This window comes from Delphinus delphis, chromosome 4 (assembly GCF_949987515.2).
Source record: "Delphinus delphis chromosome 4, mDelDel1.2, whole genome shotgun sequence".
In the NCBI taxonomy this organism is placed as follows: Eukaryota; Metazoa; Chordata; class Mammalia; order Artiodactyla; family Delphinidae; genus Delphinus; species Delphinus delphis.
The window spans coordinates 92177951-92194130 of record NC_082686.1 but is presented as its reverse complement, the minus strand read 5'-3'; the positions used below and the strand labels follow the sequence as shown (position 1 = coordinate 92194130).

The following is a 16180-nucleotide window of genomic DNA, read 5'->3' as shown; positions in this document are numbered from 1 at the left end:
TGCTCCGCAATGGGGGAGGCCACAACAGTGAGAGGCCCGCGTACCGCAAAAAAAATAAATAAATAAATAAATAAATAAGCTATGAGGATACATTGTACAGCACAGGAAATATAGACAATGTTTTATAATAACTATAAATGGATTATCTTTAAAAATTGTGAATCACTGTTTCACACCTGAAATTTATATAATATTGTTAATCAATTATACCTCAATAAAAAAAGAGAGAGAAAATTTTTTTTAATTTTTTAAATGGATGGATCAAGTCAAAGATAACCAAAGCCCTCCCAAGGAAACAGAATGGTTCAAGGGTCAGTAGCACTTGAGTCTAAACCCTTAAAGAATATGTCCATCAGAAGAGGTTGTGATCATAAAGGGTGCATAGAGAAAAGACAAAGCACCCAACACCGACACAAGCGATGTCCAGGGCAGTAGTGCTAGGCACACCCAACAGTTGTTCTATTAAGTAGGTGGCAGTAAAAGGAAACACATGCAGTATAGAGGTGAAGCAGACTGACTTTGCGTCCTTCAAACCTAGGTTCAAATTCTGTCCCAGCAGTTGCTGCTTGTGATACTTTGAGCAGGTTATTCTGGGACGTTCCAATTTTTTATAAAATAAGACTAATAATACCTACTTCATAGGGTTTTGTGAGATGAAATTATGAGATAAGGCATGTAAAATACTTATCATGATGCCTGGCACAAGTATATACTCAATAAATATTATGAGTATAGTAGACTGAATAAGAAGATGGACCCAAAGATTCCCTTCTCTCATGTACAGCCTGTATAATCACCTCCCCTTGAGTGTGGCAGGAACCAATGAATATGATGAAGTAATCGCTTCCATGATTAAGATTCCTAATCAGTCGACTATAAGTTAACCAAAATGGAGATTATTCTCAATAGGCCAGGCACAATCAGGGGAGTCCTTTAAAATTAGGAGGATTCTCCTGCTGGTTTCAAAGACTAAGCAAACTGCCATTTTATGAGAGGAGATGGCCATAGGCAAGAACCTGAGGGCAAGCTCTAGTTGCTGAGAGTGGTCCTGCGCTGAAAACCATCAAGAAAATGAGGACCTAACAGACCTACACGGAAATAAATTCTGCCAATAGTCAGTGAGATTGGAAGAGGACCTCAGACCTCAGGTGAGACTATAGCCCTGGCTGATATCTTAATTTCATCATGAGATCCTGACCAGTTGACCCAGTTAAACCATAATCAGACTCCTGACTCGTGGAAATAGTAAGAATAGATGTGTATTGTTTTGAGCCACTAAGTTTGTGTCAATATGTTATGCAACTATAGAAGATTAATACAAGTAGTATCTGTTGTTGTGATATTGTTACTATTACTATAAGTAAAATCATATAACTATATTCCTGTTTCTGAAGCTAGGCTCACCTCAACTTTCTGATAATGTTGGCATCTCCTATGGCTTGTTCATAAGCAGAGTGTGCTGGTCAAGCTAACAATTACAGAATATATTTGGTATTTACATTTCAAATCAATTTATTAGTAAAACCTGGGAGGTCACAGTTACTTACAGTAAGGAATAATTGAACTAATAAATACTCCACTTTTTTTGAACCTTTTTTCCATCCCAGCCAGTGCAATCTCATTTGTATACTGATTAGAGCCAGAGGGCCACCAAGGAGGGCTAGTTTTTTTGTTTGTTTGTTTGTTTGTTTTTCAGCCACACCATGGGGCATGCAGGATCTTAGTTCCCTGACCAGGGATCGAACCCGAGCCCCCTGCAGTGGAAGTGCAGAGTCTTAACCACTGGACCATCAGGGAAGTTCCAAAGAGGATTAGTTTTAATCTTTGTGGTAGACAGCAATGGTCAACAAATATCCCACTTGTTATTCTAAAGGGTCCTACTTTCTATGCAATGAAGTGTGATTGAAACGACACTAATCACTTCTAGACTGAGGCAATAAAAAGCCCGTGAGCAACGTCCATTCTTTATCTTCTTTGGCCAAGCCATCCAAGGAGACCACATGTGCCAGATGATGCAGGTACAAGATGGTGAAGCCATCATCAGCCTAGGTCCCTGAGTAACTAAGTGAAGCAATACCCATATCAATCCTCACTGAAAATGCAGCATAAACAAGAAACAAATTTTTATTACTTGAGTATCTAAGATTCCAGAGTTAATTTGTCACAACAGCAAAACCTAGACTATACTAACAGATAGGTTAAATAAGTAGAAATGGATTAGGAAGGATCACTCATTTAGAGTTTTTTTTTTTCTCTGCCCTCTGTGTATCTCTCTTCTCTTTTTTATCTAATGTGGATGGTTTAATAATATTAAGACCCATGGGACTTCCTGCTTGCCTGACTCCTTTCTCACTAGTAGGTACACCATATAACAGGCTAAAGTTTGATCCTTCACATTCATTCATCCTCCATGATAGCATGGTTGAAGCCATAACATACAAGAAAAGGTATCAGTTTGGCTATCACATTTCATGTGTCAAAACTAAGGGTAGGCAGCAGCAACTATATCAGCAACTGATGACTGGAAGAGATTAGAAGACTTAGGGATCCTGGCTATATTTCCTTTAGAACTGACAACCAGAAGCCATCCTTATCTTGTTCATGACTTTTAAAGGCAATTTTCTAAGCGTTTCACCATTAAGCATGACATGAGCTATTGATCAAAGTAGATATTATGATTTTTAAGTAAGATTTTTCTTTCTGAATTTCCTTACAAATATTCTCAGGAAATAGCTTTTTTTGGACTCAATGTGAAGGATGATAAGACTGTTCTCCAGGGCTTCCCTGGTGGCGCAGTGGTTAGGAATCCCCCTGTCAATGCAGGGGACACGAGTTCGAGCCCTGGTCCGAGAAGATCCCACATGCCGCAGAACAACTAAGCCCGTGCGCCACAACTACTGAACCTGAACTCTAGAGCCCGCGTGCCACAACTACTGAAGGCCGCGTGCCACAACTACTGAAGCCCGTGCGCCTAGAGCCTGTGCTCTGCAACAAGAGAAGCCACGGCAATGAGAAGCCTACGCACCGCAAGGAAGAGTAGCCCCCGCTCACGGCAACTAGAGAAAGCCTGCGCACAGAAACAAAGACCAAACACAGCCAAAAATAAATTAATTAATTAAATAAATTTAAAAAAAAAAGACAGTTCTCCCTTGACAGTTTGAAGTGATAAATTATATTAATAGATTTCCTAAGCTTGAATCATCTATATTTCCTGGAATAAACTCTACTTGGTCATGATAGATGATAATTTTTAATGCAGACTTGAATTCAACATGCTAATATTTTGCTTATAATCTATACATATATATTTCTAAATGATACTGACCTAGAGTTTGTTTTGGGTTTATTTTGTCAAGCTTAATATCAAGGTTTTCCAGTTTCAAAAATAAATTTGGATAGTTTTCTCCTTTTTGCTATACCATGTAATATATTATGTAGTATAAGCATTATATGTCTTTTTAAGTTTTAAATAGTTGGCCAACAAGCCATCTTACTCCAAATATATGCTAGAATAATTATTTTATTATATTATCAAGTTCCCTGTATTTTTCTAATTATATTTTTTAAATTATTCCTGATTCAAATTTGGCAATTTATACTTTTCCAGAAAATTATCCTTCTCGTTAAGGTTTTCCACTGTATTAAACGGTTTGCTCTTTTTATTATCTTTCTTAATTTTAATTTTGGTGATTTTTTAAATGACAGTTGTTAAATAACTCACCTTAGTAGTTTCTAAATCAAGTCAGAATTAAAACATGTAAACTGTTGCATCTGTGTTAATACAGGAAATGCCCGTTAATGTTCATGAACTCGATTTGCAACATTATCTATTCATAACATTTCTAATCCAAACTTTCTGCACAAGACTGCAGATAATAGCAAGGTGATACCTTAAACTATTAAATGATGTTTAGTGATAATAACTCATAATTTCACATAATGTAAAAAGGGAATTACCTCTGGGTTGCTTTGTAACACGTGGGACATCAAAAGTCATGCAAATTATAATCAAAATATGGAGGAGAGTTCAAGGAACATATTCTGCTTATTGACAAAGGAATCCTATGAGAATGAAATGTAACAGATATAAACAGAAACATGGCTCTAAATCACGATGTTCATTTTATAACATTTCTTCTTTCAAAACACAGATCTAGAGCATAAAGCAAGATCAACATGCATCATATAGTTACAAAGCCAATCACTTTATAGTAATATAATGCAAAGAGTAAAATGAGAAATAAAGTCTCGCTAACCTGATTAAAGTTTAACATAAATGGACTGGCAACTCAAATGCAGGAAATAATTTATTTTTCCCAAGAGAGCTATTCATAAGAACACAGTCCTCTACAATGTCTGGCAGTATCATTTATGGAATATAATCTTCTCCATATATTAAGCTAATAACTTGTAATTTGGTTAAAAATGAGCTTCCTGACCCCATCCCATTCTTTATCAGAAAGAAAGAGACACAGTTCTGTGGGTATTCAGTTTGTTTTCATGGAACCAAAGGATTATGAAAGCTCAGATAGGCTATGAAAGCTATCTTTTGATATTAGGTGAAACCTTCTTAAAATACATTGGACAAACTAAAAGATACAGAGATACCTCAGCAAAGTCCTGTATACTTTCAACAAGCTAAAAGGTAATCAAGAGTTTCTGGAAGGTTGATACAGTGAGCTAGAAATTGTGATATTTGATGTAGAGGGTCATATACATAAATACTGATGTACTCTCAGTGATGAAAAAATTTGAAATGGAAAAGAAAAATGAGTTTTTTGCATCTCTATCTTAGACAGATGTTTGGGAATAACCAGGAGTTTGGTAAATGATCACTATGAGTCAGAATAAAGAGTGGCATATACTTCAGAGGATAAGAATTTGTATATCAAGACAGAGGAGGAGGAGTTTGTAAGTGACCGTGACATGCATGATGGATTAGGGAAATAACTGGGTACAGAGAGTTCAGATGGAAGTCTATTGTAATAGTCCCTGCAAAACAAAAACAAAAACAAAAAACAAAGCAGATAAAAAACAACAACAACAAAAACAATGAACCTTTGATTCAATCCAACTCAACAAATATTTATTGAACAATGACTATATACCAAGTACTCTTCTAGGTGGTTAGGTTAAAATTGTGAACAAAACAGTCTAACATTCTTACCCTCTAGTGACTCACATTTTAGCAACTGAGGGCAAAAGCAATAGAAAGAAAGACTATGACAGCAAGAGATATTGGAAAGACTGAGTTGACAGGACCCTCTTGATATTGATGGTCAAGAAAAGGAAGAATTTGCAGAAAATTCTATGGCCTTAACCTAAGTCACAAGTAAAATAGAAAGACCATTGATAGAGAGGGAGCAACTTATTCAGCATATGTTGAAGCCTTCCCAAGTACTAGGGACATAAAGATGAAGAGGAAGGAGCACCATTCTGGAAATGTGACTACTGTGATGAGAGTGGCAGTTCTGGACAACTTGAAATTCTGATTCAGGCAGGACATCCTTGTGAAATATTCAATAAAACAATTGAAAAGGTGATTTTGAAATTCAAGAGAGAGGTTAGGCTAAGAGAAATCTGATTAGGAAGTGATTTTTCTGGTTATCATCATATATGAAATCACCAAGAGAAAGAGAATAGAATAAAAGGTAACAGCCAGAGACAAAAACTACAACCCTGATATTTATAGTTATACATTGTAAGAGGAAACAAAGAAGACTAAGTTAGAATAGCGATAGAGATGGATATAAAATAATAGAAAAAGAAAAATGCTGGAATATCATCCAAGTGATATTAATCTATATGAATGTTTCCAAAAGGATGGAATCATCAATATCAAAATGAGCAGAGACTGAATAGAAAGAGAAAAGACCAGAAGATAAATGTTTCAGAAGGAAAGTGGGAATTCATGAGAGGAAAAGCCAGACTGCAAGAGATTGTTGGTTAAAGATCAGAAATGGAGAGAGTTCATGTAGACTACGCTTTTAAGAAAACTTGGTGGTCTACAGAGGTAATTTTGGCTCTTTGTGGGAAAACTGATTAATAGAGATTTGAGTATGTTTATAAGCTGAGGGGTAGCAGAAGGTGCCACTCCAAAATATGCTCCTTTGGCATAAGGATTATTTTGAGCTGATTATTTTGAAAAAGTGCAGACACAGAAGAAGCTCTGAAAACAGTAGAAGTTTCCCTTTTGTAAGGGAAATTTACATTAGAAAGGGGGCCGTACCAGGAGTTTAAATTGTTTGTTTGTTTTTTTCTCCTGTTAATCTGTTTTTTATTACATGGGGGTCTCAGCCAAGAACCTAATAGGGTAGAGGGAAAATTATTTTCCCTCCCTTACACAACTAAAGAGAAAAAGTTAGTGGTCAAATTGAAGATCCAAAAGCAAGAGATTGAACAGTTCTCAGAAGAGACATGATCATTTGGAATCTGGACCATAGTCAAAGGGATTAGCATTAATATGACAAGGCATTTCTTCTTCTATGACAAGGCATTTCTTCTTCAAGCAAGCAGGACATGCTATATGAATATAATTTGAGTTGCAGAGAAGAAGAAATCAGAGGGAGTCTATGTATGGGAGCTTAGGTTTTACTCAATAAAGGAGGAGGAAGTTCATATGCCTTGTCTTCAGGTGATAAGGGTGATGAGAAAGGTAATGAAGATTATGGAAATTTTTAAAATTACCACTTTTACATTCCAGCAACTTAGTGAAAATTCAAGACCGTAGGAACTTAAACCAAGAAGAAAAAGAGGGAAGTGTATAGACGAGAAAGGGACATGTGCCTAAGGGAGATATTGAAGAAAGATCTGAACTGGAGGAAAAAAATCTGCCTTTCAATTCATTGAGGGATGACTTGGGAAAATGTAATTTAAAAAAAGAAAGAAAAAAAGGGAAAAATTTTTTTCCTGGGAACAACTTCATATGGAAATGCAATGGTAAAAAAAAAAACACCCTGATATATGCTATATTTTCAATCATACTAGCCAAATTAATATGTTCTAGAATTCACTTTGGTAATCATCATATATTATCACATATATTTTGAAATTAATAAATTTCAGTAACAATATCATATACAATGTTCAGATATCAAATGGAACTCTGCTATTAAAAAGCCAAGATTTTTATCTAATAGTAGAATTAGCAGGCATGAAAATTTGATAAATTAATCTTATACTGGTTTCTATGAATGGGTAAGTAAAAGTGAAGCTGGATATTCATATTTATTTATTACCACAATCATTGGTACTAATGGCAATTGAAAAATTTTATTTGCATTTTACCAGGTGAAACAAAGTAAGTATTTTATATGGATTGCAATTCTTAAAGAAAGTATCTGAATTTGTATCTACTACCTTGTTTTTCAAAAAGTGGCATAATCAAGAGGGAGTTACTGCATGCCTGATTGCAAATGTCTTAGGTGAAATGCACACATTTCTTGTTTAAAGAGTTTAATACTTTCCAGAGACAAACAAGGTTTAATCTAATGACGAGGTGAAAGGTCTTGAAAATAAAATATGAATAAAACTTAAGTCACTAGAGTTAGAAAAGATGAAACAATCCTATATTTAGTGTAACTCTAAAAAACTGTCCAAAAAAAGCATTCTTTTTGAATGTGTTTCTTCATATGGTGGTATTTTTTATTTTTCATTTCTCATTTCTATCCATATATCAAGACTTTGCCTCTGTATTTAGGCTTTAACTGATGATCCCAAAATACAATGTCTATTTCAGCATGAGTGCAGAGTCTACAACATTTTTTTCTTGTTTTGTTCCATGTTCATCATTATGTATGAATAAAAGCAAAATGCAGTCAATATTCATGACAATTAATCACAATGAAGAATGCCTTACATTGTCTAATGTAAATCTAACAAGACATAGCACAGATAAAAAAGATAACATTTTTTTGTTTTTTTATATTTTTTTTAACATCTTTATTGGAGTATAATTGCTTTACAATAGTGTGTTAGTTTCTGCTTTATAACAAAGTGAATCAGTTATACATATACATATGCTCCCATATCTCTTCCCTCTTGCGTTCTCTCCCTCCCACCCTCCCTATCCCACCCCTCTAGGTGGTCACAAAACACCGAGCTGATCTCCCTGTGCTATGCGGCTGCTTCCCACTAGCTATCTATTTCACGTCTGGTAATGTATATATGTCCATGCTACTCTCTCACTTTGTCACAGCTTACCCTTCCCCCTCCCCATATCCTCAAGTCCATTCTCTAGTAGGTCTGTGTCTTTATTCCTGTCTTACCCCTAGGTTCTTCATGACTTTTTGTTTTCTTAAATTCCTTATATATGTGTTAGCATACGGTATTTGTCTTTCTCTTTCTGACTTACTTCACTTTTTATGACAGACTCTAGGTCCATCCACCTCATTACAAATAGCTCGATTTCATTGCCTTTTATGGCTGAGTAATATTCCATTGTATATATGTGCCAAATCTTCTTTATCCATTCATCTAATGATGGACACTTAGGTTGTTTCCATGTCCTGGCTATTGTAAATAGAGCTGCAATGAACATTGTGGTACATGACTCTTTGAATTATGGTTTTCTCAGGGTATATGCCCAGTAGTGGGATTGCTGGGTTATATGGTAGTTCTATTTTTAGTTTTTTAAGGAACCTCCATACTGTTCTCCACAGTGGCTGTATCAATTTACATTCCCACCAACAGTGCAAGAGGGTTCCCTTTTCTCCAGACCCTCTCCAGCATTTATTGTTTCTAGATTTTTTGATGATGGCCATTCTGACTGGTGTGAGATGATATCTCACTGTAGTTTTCATTTGCATTTCTCTAATGATTAATGATGTCGAGCATTCTTTCATGTGTTTGTTGGCAGTCTGTATATCTTCTTTGGAGAATGTCTATTTAGGTCTTCTGCCCATTTTTGGATTGGGTTTTTTGTTTTTTTATTATTGAGCTGCATGAGCTGCTTATAAATTTTGGACATTAATTCTTTGTCTGTTGATTCATTTGCAAATATTTTCCCCCATTCTGAGGGTTGTCTTTTGGTCTTGTTTATGGTTTCCTTGGCTGTGCAAAAGCTTTTAAGTTTCATTAGGTCCCATTTGTTTATTTTTATTTCCATTTCTCTAGGAGGTGGGTCAAAAAGGATCTTGTTGTGATTGTTTTTTTAAAGATAACATTTTTAATAATGACACTTAGAGAAACAACATTAAAATTCTTTAAAAAGCAATTCTTCTGTTACATATATATATATATATATGTATGTATAGTTTTTGTTTTATGTTTCTCATCCAAAGTTGCTTTACATTAAAGTAATTTGTCATTTTCAGGACTAGATAGAGAGGATCTCAAATTTAGCCCTCAAATATTTTCAGAAATTCCAGTTTTCAAGTTTGAACAATGCTATGTATGCCAGGCTATGAGGAGCATGTGTGGCCAGACTGCCAAGATCACAGCACAGATGCTGAAGCCATAGTGTTTCATGAATTTTGTTCTGCTGAATGGACACATCAGAATCACTATTAAAATATGTATTCCTGGGCTGTCTCTGAGACCTACTGAGCCAGAATTTCTTAGGACTGGTAGCCAGCAATCGGCAAATTTAATATTTTCCTGGAGATTCATGCATACTTAAATTTGGAAACTACTACCTAATGTTGTGTCATAGCCTGGCAATTTTCACAGCTGTGGGGAGGGAGGGCAGTGATAGATAAGTAGAAACAGGTTGAAAACTGGAGTGAAAATACTTTGCTTGAAATATAGACCATTATAGAGTTAGCCACCTACGTTTGGGTGAAAGAAAGATATATTCTGGTAGGCAGAATTCCAAGATGATTCCCAAGATGCCCCCTCCCTGGGGTACATAGCCTGTATAATCCCTGACACTGTGAATATGATGGATTTTACTCCCATTATTAGGTTATATTATTACTATTATTATTATTTTATTTATTTATTTATTTTGCAGTACACGGGCCTCTCACTGTTGTGGCCTCTCCCGTTGCAGAGCACAGGCTCTGGACGCGCAGGCCCAGCGGCCATGGCTCACGGGCCTAGCCACTCCGCAGCATGTGGGATCTTCCTGGACTGGGGCACAAACCCGTGTCCCCTGCATCGGCAGGCAGACTCTCAACCACTGCGCCACCAGGGAAGCCCTAGGTTATATTAGATGGGACAGTTGATTTTAAGACAGAGAGATTATCCTGGGTGAGCCTGACCTAATCAGGTGAGCTCTTGAAAGAGACTGGGCTCTTCCTGATGTTTGTGATTCACTGTATAAGAAAGGCTTGACAAGATTCCCCATTGCTGGATTTGCAGTTAAAAGGAGCCATGTGGCAAGGTATGCTGGCAGTCTCTAGGAGCAAAGAGAAGGCCCCACATGACAGCCAGCAAAGAAACAGGGACTGCAGTCTTACAACCACAAGGAGCTGAATTCAGCCAACAAGCTTAATGAACATGGAAACAAATTTTCTCCCAGAGTCTCCAAGTGAAAAAACAGCTGGCCAACACATCAGTCTCAACTTTGCAAGACCCTGAACAGAGAACTCAGTCATTCCACATCTGAACTTCTGACCTAAAATACTGTGGGGTAACAAATGGATGTTAAGCTGTTACATGTATGATTATTTGTTTCACAGCAATTGAAAACTAATCCATACCCAGCTGCACAAAAGTGACCTGGCCTGTGGTGATAGGTGCCTAACTGAACTTAGCCACTGCTATGCACACTTTGACTTTCTTGAACCTCAGCTATAAATGAGATTGGTGTAATGAACCAGCAGATTTTACATATCAAAGATAGGTTTATAAAATCACCAAGATCTCTTGTGTCTAGGTTAAAAAAAATTCATTAAGAAATTATTGGTAGGGGGCTTCCCTGGTGGCGCAGTGGTTGAGAGTCCGCCTGCCGAAGCAGGGGACACAGGTTCGTGTCCCGGTCTGGGAAGATCCCACATGCCGGAGCCTGTGCTCTGCAACGGGAGTGGCCACATCAGTGAGAGGCCTGCGTACCGCAAAAAAAAAAAAAAAAAGAAAGAAAGAAATTATTGGTAGGAAAAGCAGAATCCCAAATACAGTAGTTCAAAACTATGTTCAAGTTTATATGTTACAATCAACATTATAAGGTAGATTAATATTTTAATCGCCATTACCAAAGAGGCATAAGAACTTAATTGGAGTAGATGGTCCAAGATTGTGCACTAAAGCTGCCAGCATAAGACCTCATTTTCAGAACAATTATTTTCCTTCACCAAAGAGAATCTCATGAGTTCATCTATTCAGCCAAGATAAATCAATTTTTTTCTCTTAATGTGTCCACGAACAACATCTACTTTCCATTATTTCTTGTGGTCACAAAAGCATTTCACTGAATATTTCTACAAATAGCTCTCACATGCCCATGCCTCCTTTGATGACTTTGCAATTCTAATAAAGTGATTAAAAGTCCTTATCCCTGCTGTGGCCTCTGCTAAACAATGTGAAAATACCTCTCCTGCTGGGGTTATCCTGCCAGCAAAATTCAAATGACCCACCAACAAGTACATCTGTTGTAATTTGACTTTCTTTGCCCTTGTTACTTTTTTCTACTATTCTGTAAGATTTTGAATTTTCCCCTTGAAGCTCTAAATTCCTTTTTAATTATTTATTTGTGGAGAATCTCTTCTACAGATAAAATCAAGTTGATTAGTCTTCTAGTTTTCCTCTAACGGAATTTTAACAAGTCACTTGCTCTCTGAAACCTCACAGCTTCCTAATTAATAGGTGTTTGAACCTGACGGGGTCATCCAATTTGTCTTATGTATTCATTGTGTTCGATTATGGGTCCCAAATATCCTGATTAACACATGTACAGTTGTGATCTTGCTGGGGAAGAACATGGCAGTGAATCGGAAATACAAAGTCAATGAGATTTTGACAAGTAGTTTTGCTAAATACAGGAGGTAATTTAGAGTGGCAGAACATTTAGGCACAGACCATTAAATGTTTCATCAATATTTAAGAAATGTTAAAAACAAAACTGGCTTTGGGGACTTCCCTGGTGGCACAGTGGATAAGACTCCGCGCTCCCAATGCAGGGGGCCTGGGTTCAATCCCCGGTCAGGGAACTAGATCCCAAATGCATGCTGCAACTAAGAGTTCACATGCCACAACAAAGGAGCCCACATGTCACAACTAAGGAGGCTGCCTGCTGCAACTAAGACCTGGTGAAACCAAATAAATAAATTAAATAAATTTTTTTTTAAAAACTGGGTTTGGTGGAAGAATTTTTTTTTTTTGGACTTTCTGATTTATACGTTTCACACTGATGAAAGAAAACTTGGTCCTTTGCTGTGTTTTCCTTTAGTCTCATCCTCTGGTAGCAGCACCTGCTCTTCCTTTGGGCAGAGAGCCCTTTCCCATTCACTCTATGGATCAGACAATGCTGAAACTATTGACTCCTGGATCCACTAGCAGCCCAGCCCTGGCTAACAGAGTCACATTACACTGACCACAGTGGGGAATGCATCACCACTGTGGGCCAAAGCAGTCTGGGGATTTTCATAAAACCGTTGGGAGAGATAAGCTGTTGTTTCCTCTGGGGTTTCCACATGGGTTAAAAAACCTCTGAAGCTACTATTGACCCAGTTTGCTCTTACATAGGAGAACTTGCCTGAAAATGGCAATAACCTAGGAGGAAGCAGGACTGAGAACAGACAGACGAGTGTGGCCATTTCATTGCTCCATCCTCTGGCACCCAGCCAGACCTGAAGTTATACCACCCGCAGCCTTTTCAATTACTTGAGCCAATCAATTCCCTATAATAGTTAAGCCCCTTTGGGCTGTGTTTTCAGACTTGCCACTGAAAGAATCTTGCTGCATAGAAAAGGTGTCTCTCACAAAAGTTAAATTAATCCAAGACTCTACCCTTTGAATTTAGTAAAAATGACATTATAAAGCTAATTTATTGACTTAATAATTTTTGAATGGAATACAATCAAACTCCTAAAATATACCTTTGGTGATTATTTTACAGTCATAACCATTACATCGTTTGAATTTTTCCAGTATTTAAAGGTACTTCAATGATATAATCTCATTAATTCTTACAATGTCCTTTTGAACTAGCCAGGGGACAGGTATGCTTATCTAATAATATAATAGTCCCGTTCTCTCTTGCACTTCATGACATATTTCAGTGAAGGCTGAATAACAAAGCACAAGGTCACCTATGTAAGCACCTACAGAAAACAGTGATTACTTCCCTTATGATGTAGGTAGGATATCACTGTGGAAATCAGCATAAAGATTCCAGCACAAATTAATCACCTGTGAGGAACTGTGTGGCCAATAGAATTTTTAATAGTGTAGGTAGATGAATATAAAATTTACATGATGTATATTATATGCACTGTGTAGATATTTAATCAACACATTTTAATGAAAGTCCTTCTACTTGTGCTTCATTATATGTATATTATATGTAAGATAATTACATAATTTATAAATACAATAATATGTTTATTAAATGGTTACTGTATGTATGTTCTTATAAAATGTATATTTAAAGTATATGAAAATATACTTTATTTGAAATATGCTGAAAGTAAATTTAAGTGTTCCCCATTATATTTTTCCTCACCATACAAAAAGTGTGCTTTTTTCCTCTCAAAAAACTAGGAGCTATTTCGACTCCTGAGTAAAGTAAGATTGGGGTAGAAGATATTCCCACATTGCTAAATATTTTTCTTATTAAGATTCAGATTATATTTTAATTTTTTAATAGAAAATTTCCTAAAATATATTACATGACCCTGACAATTTAATCTGCTCTTGATGACTGAGTGGCCTCCTCATAAGCATCCTTCTGGGTTATAAAATTTTAAGTGCTCTGGATCTATTAAAATATGTAGTGTGGTTTAAACACAAATGCTGTGCTTTATGAATTTATATGTCTGCTCTTAGTAATTTTCTATTTTTTTGAATTCTGTGGAATTTGTGTAGCTTGCAATAAAATCCTCTTTACTTTAGTGGATTTGAGTTTCTATTACTCATTAGATGTTTTAGGAGTGTTTACAGGAGGCATTTTAATACATAGCCTTAAAAAAACAGCTATATAACCCAGCAATTCTACTCCTGGATATAATCCAACATAAGACACATACAAAAATGTTCAGAGAAGCACTATTCACAGTAGCCAAACCTGGAGATAAAGCTAATATCTATCAAAAGTAGAACTGATTCCTAAATTTTAGAATATTTGTTTCAGGAAAATGGGGCAAGAGAGAATGATCATGTCCCAGGTCTCGGGTGAGTTCCTGGGACGGGCCACCAAGTAAGATTTGTTGGCTTCGTGCAGGAAAGAATTCAAGAGCGAGCCATAGTAAAGTGAAAGCAGGTTTATTGAGAGAGGTACACATTCCATAGGCAGAATGGAGTCCATCTCAGAAGGTGACAGTGGCCCGGGGCTGTGGAGGTGGTTAGTTTTTATGGGCTGGGTAATTTCATAGGCTAAATAGTGGGAGGATTATTCCAACTATTTTGGGGAATGGGTGGGGATTTCCAGGAAGAAGGCCACCGCCCATTCTTTGGCCTTTTATGGTCAGCTTCAGAACTGTCATGGTGCCTGTGCGTGTGTCACTTAGCATATGCTAATGTGTTACAGTGAGCTCATAAGGAGGCTCAAGGTCTACTGGGAATCAAATCTTCTGCCATCTTGGGCCTCATCAGTTCTAACCAGTTTTTGTAGTATCCAGTTTTTCTCAACAGCTGTGTCATTCTTTAAGGGTTGAGCCCTGCCCCCCTCCTTTCCTGTCACCTATTCATACAATGAAATATTGCATAGCCATGAGAATAGATAACTTCACAGAATAATATGCATGAAATTCCCAAGCAAAAAATCTCATCAGTGAAGCTGGATACAAGAGAGCTTGGTATGAGGAGGTTCTGGAAGGGAACAAGGTGGGGAAGGCTGGGGTTCTGGGTGTCACTAATATTCTGTTCCTTGATCTTGGTCCTGGCTCCACAAGCATGAATACTTTCTGAAAAGTCGTTGAGCTATGCTGTGGTTTGTGCATGTTTCTGCATGTACTTTATAGCTCAGCAAAAGTTTACTCAAAAAAGAAGATAAAAATTAATTATGATATATGCCTTTCTATTTATATTGAACACCACTTTCAAAGCCCATGTATTATCTCATTTTATTCATCCATTTCATAACTGTTCATTTGTCTGTTTGCTTATGTGTTCCCTGTCATGTTCCAGGTAACAGGCAAGGGGCTGGAGATGCTGCACAGATTAAGCAGACCTAATCCCCACTTGCATGGAGTTTACACCCATGTCCCCCCATAACATTCCTGTGAAGTAGGTAGAGAAGGTATGGTCTTTTGAGTTTTTGTTTGTTTATGTGGTAGGATTACATTTTTGATAGAAAACAGTTTTGTTTGTTTATGTGTTTGTTTACATGTTTGTTTGTTTCATTGGGAGATAATTAAGCATGCTTATGTGCTTCACAGAAGAACCCATTTGAGAGGTAACAGATGCAGGATGTGAGAAGGAAGGAAGAAAAATTTTAAAGTGAGACCCCTGAGAAGGACACAGGAAAGGACCCCAGAAGCAGGAGAAAGGAAAGAAAACTGCAAACTGGGAATTATCAGGGGTCATGTGCTGTTTGCTAGCAGAGCATGGACCTGAAGGAACCTGGCACCTCAGCCACATCCAACCAAATTTCTCTTCATCGTTGCCATTTCTAGGATGCCCACAAATCTCATTTATACACATGTGCTTGCATGCATGCACACGCATATATACTCTAAACAATAAGCCTGCTTCCTATGCACATAGTTCACCATCATCTGCTGGTGATGTGTTGTATTCCCTTCAAAAAAAGGAGGCCTGCAGGCCAAGTTTCATGGCTTAAAACTGGTGGAGGTCTTTGCTTTCTCTGGCAGTGGAGAGAACTAGAATGGAAAGGAGGGAAATATGACAAGTGTGAAGGGTCAGAAAATAGAATAATGACACTAATGAAAAATATGGGAGAAACTCCTCTTTGGAAGTTATTGATTTGGGGAGTGAATTTGTAAATACCTTGGGATTTGTCATCAACATGCTTTCTAGGAAAGCAAAGACCTGAGCAAGAGGCAATGCTGTGTGCCTTGAGCCCTGGGGAGAAAGTTCCTTTATGTGTTATTCCAGTTTCTGCAAGCAGCAGACAGGGAGA

At 37.1% G+C, this 16180-nt stretch overlaps 1 non-coding gene across 1 annotated transcript; it reads right to left on the bottom strand.

The window, feature by feature from the left end:
• Nucleotides 1-1724: 1724 nt before the first annotated feature.
• Nucleotides 1725-1797, bottom strand: TRNAG-UCC (transfer RNA glycine (anticodon UCC)). Its single transcript has one exon. It is a non-coding gene; the product is annotated as a tRNA-Gly (tRNA).
• Between the last annotated feature and the right edge of the window lie 14383 nt (nucleotides 1798-16180).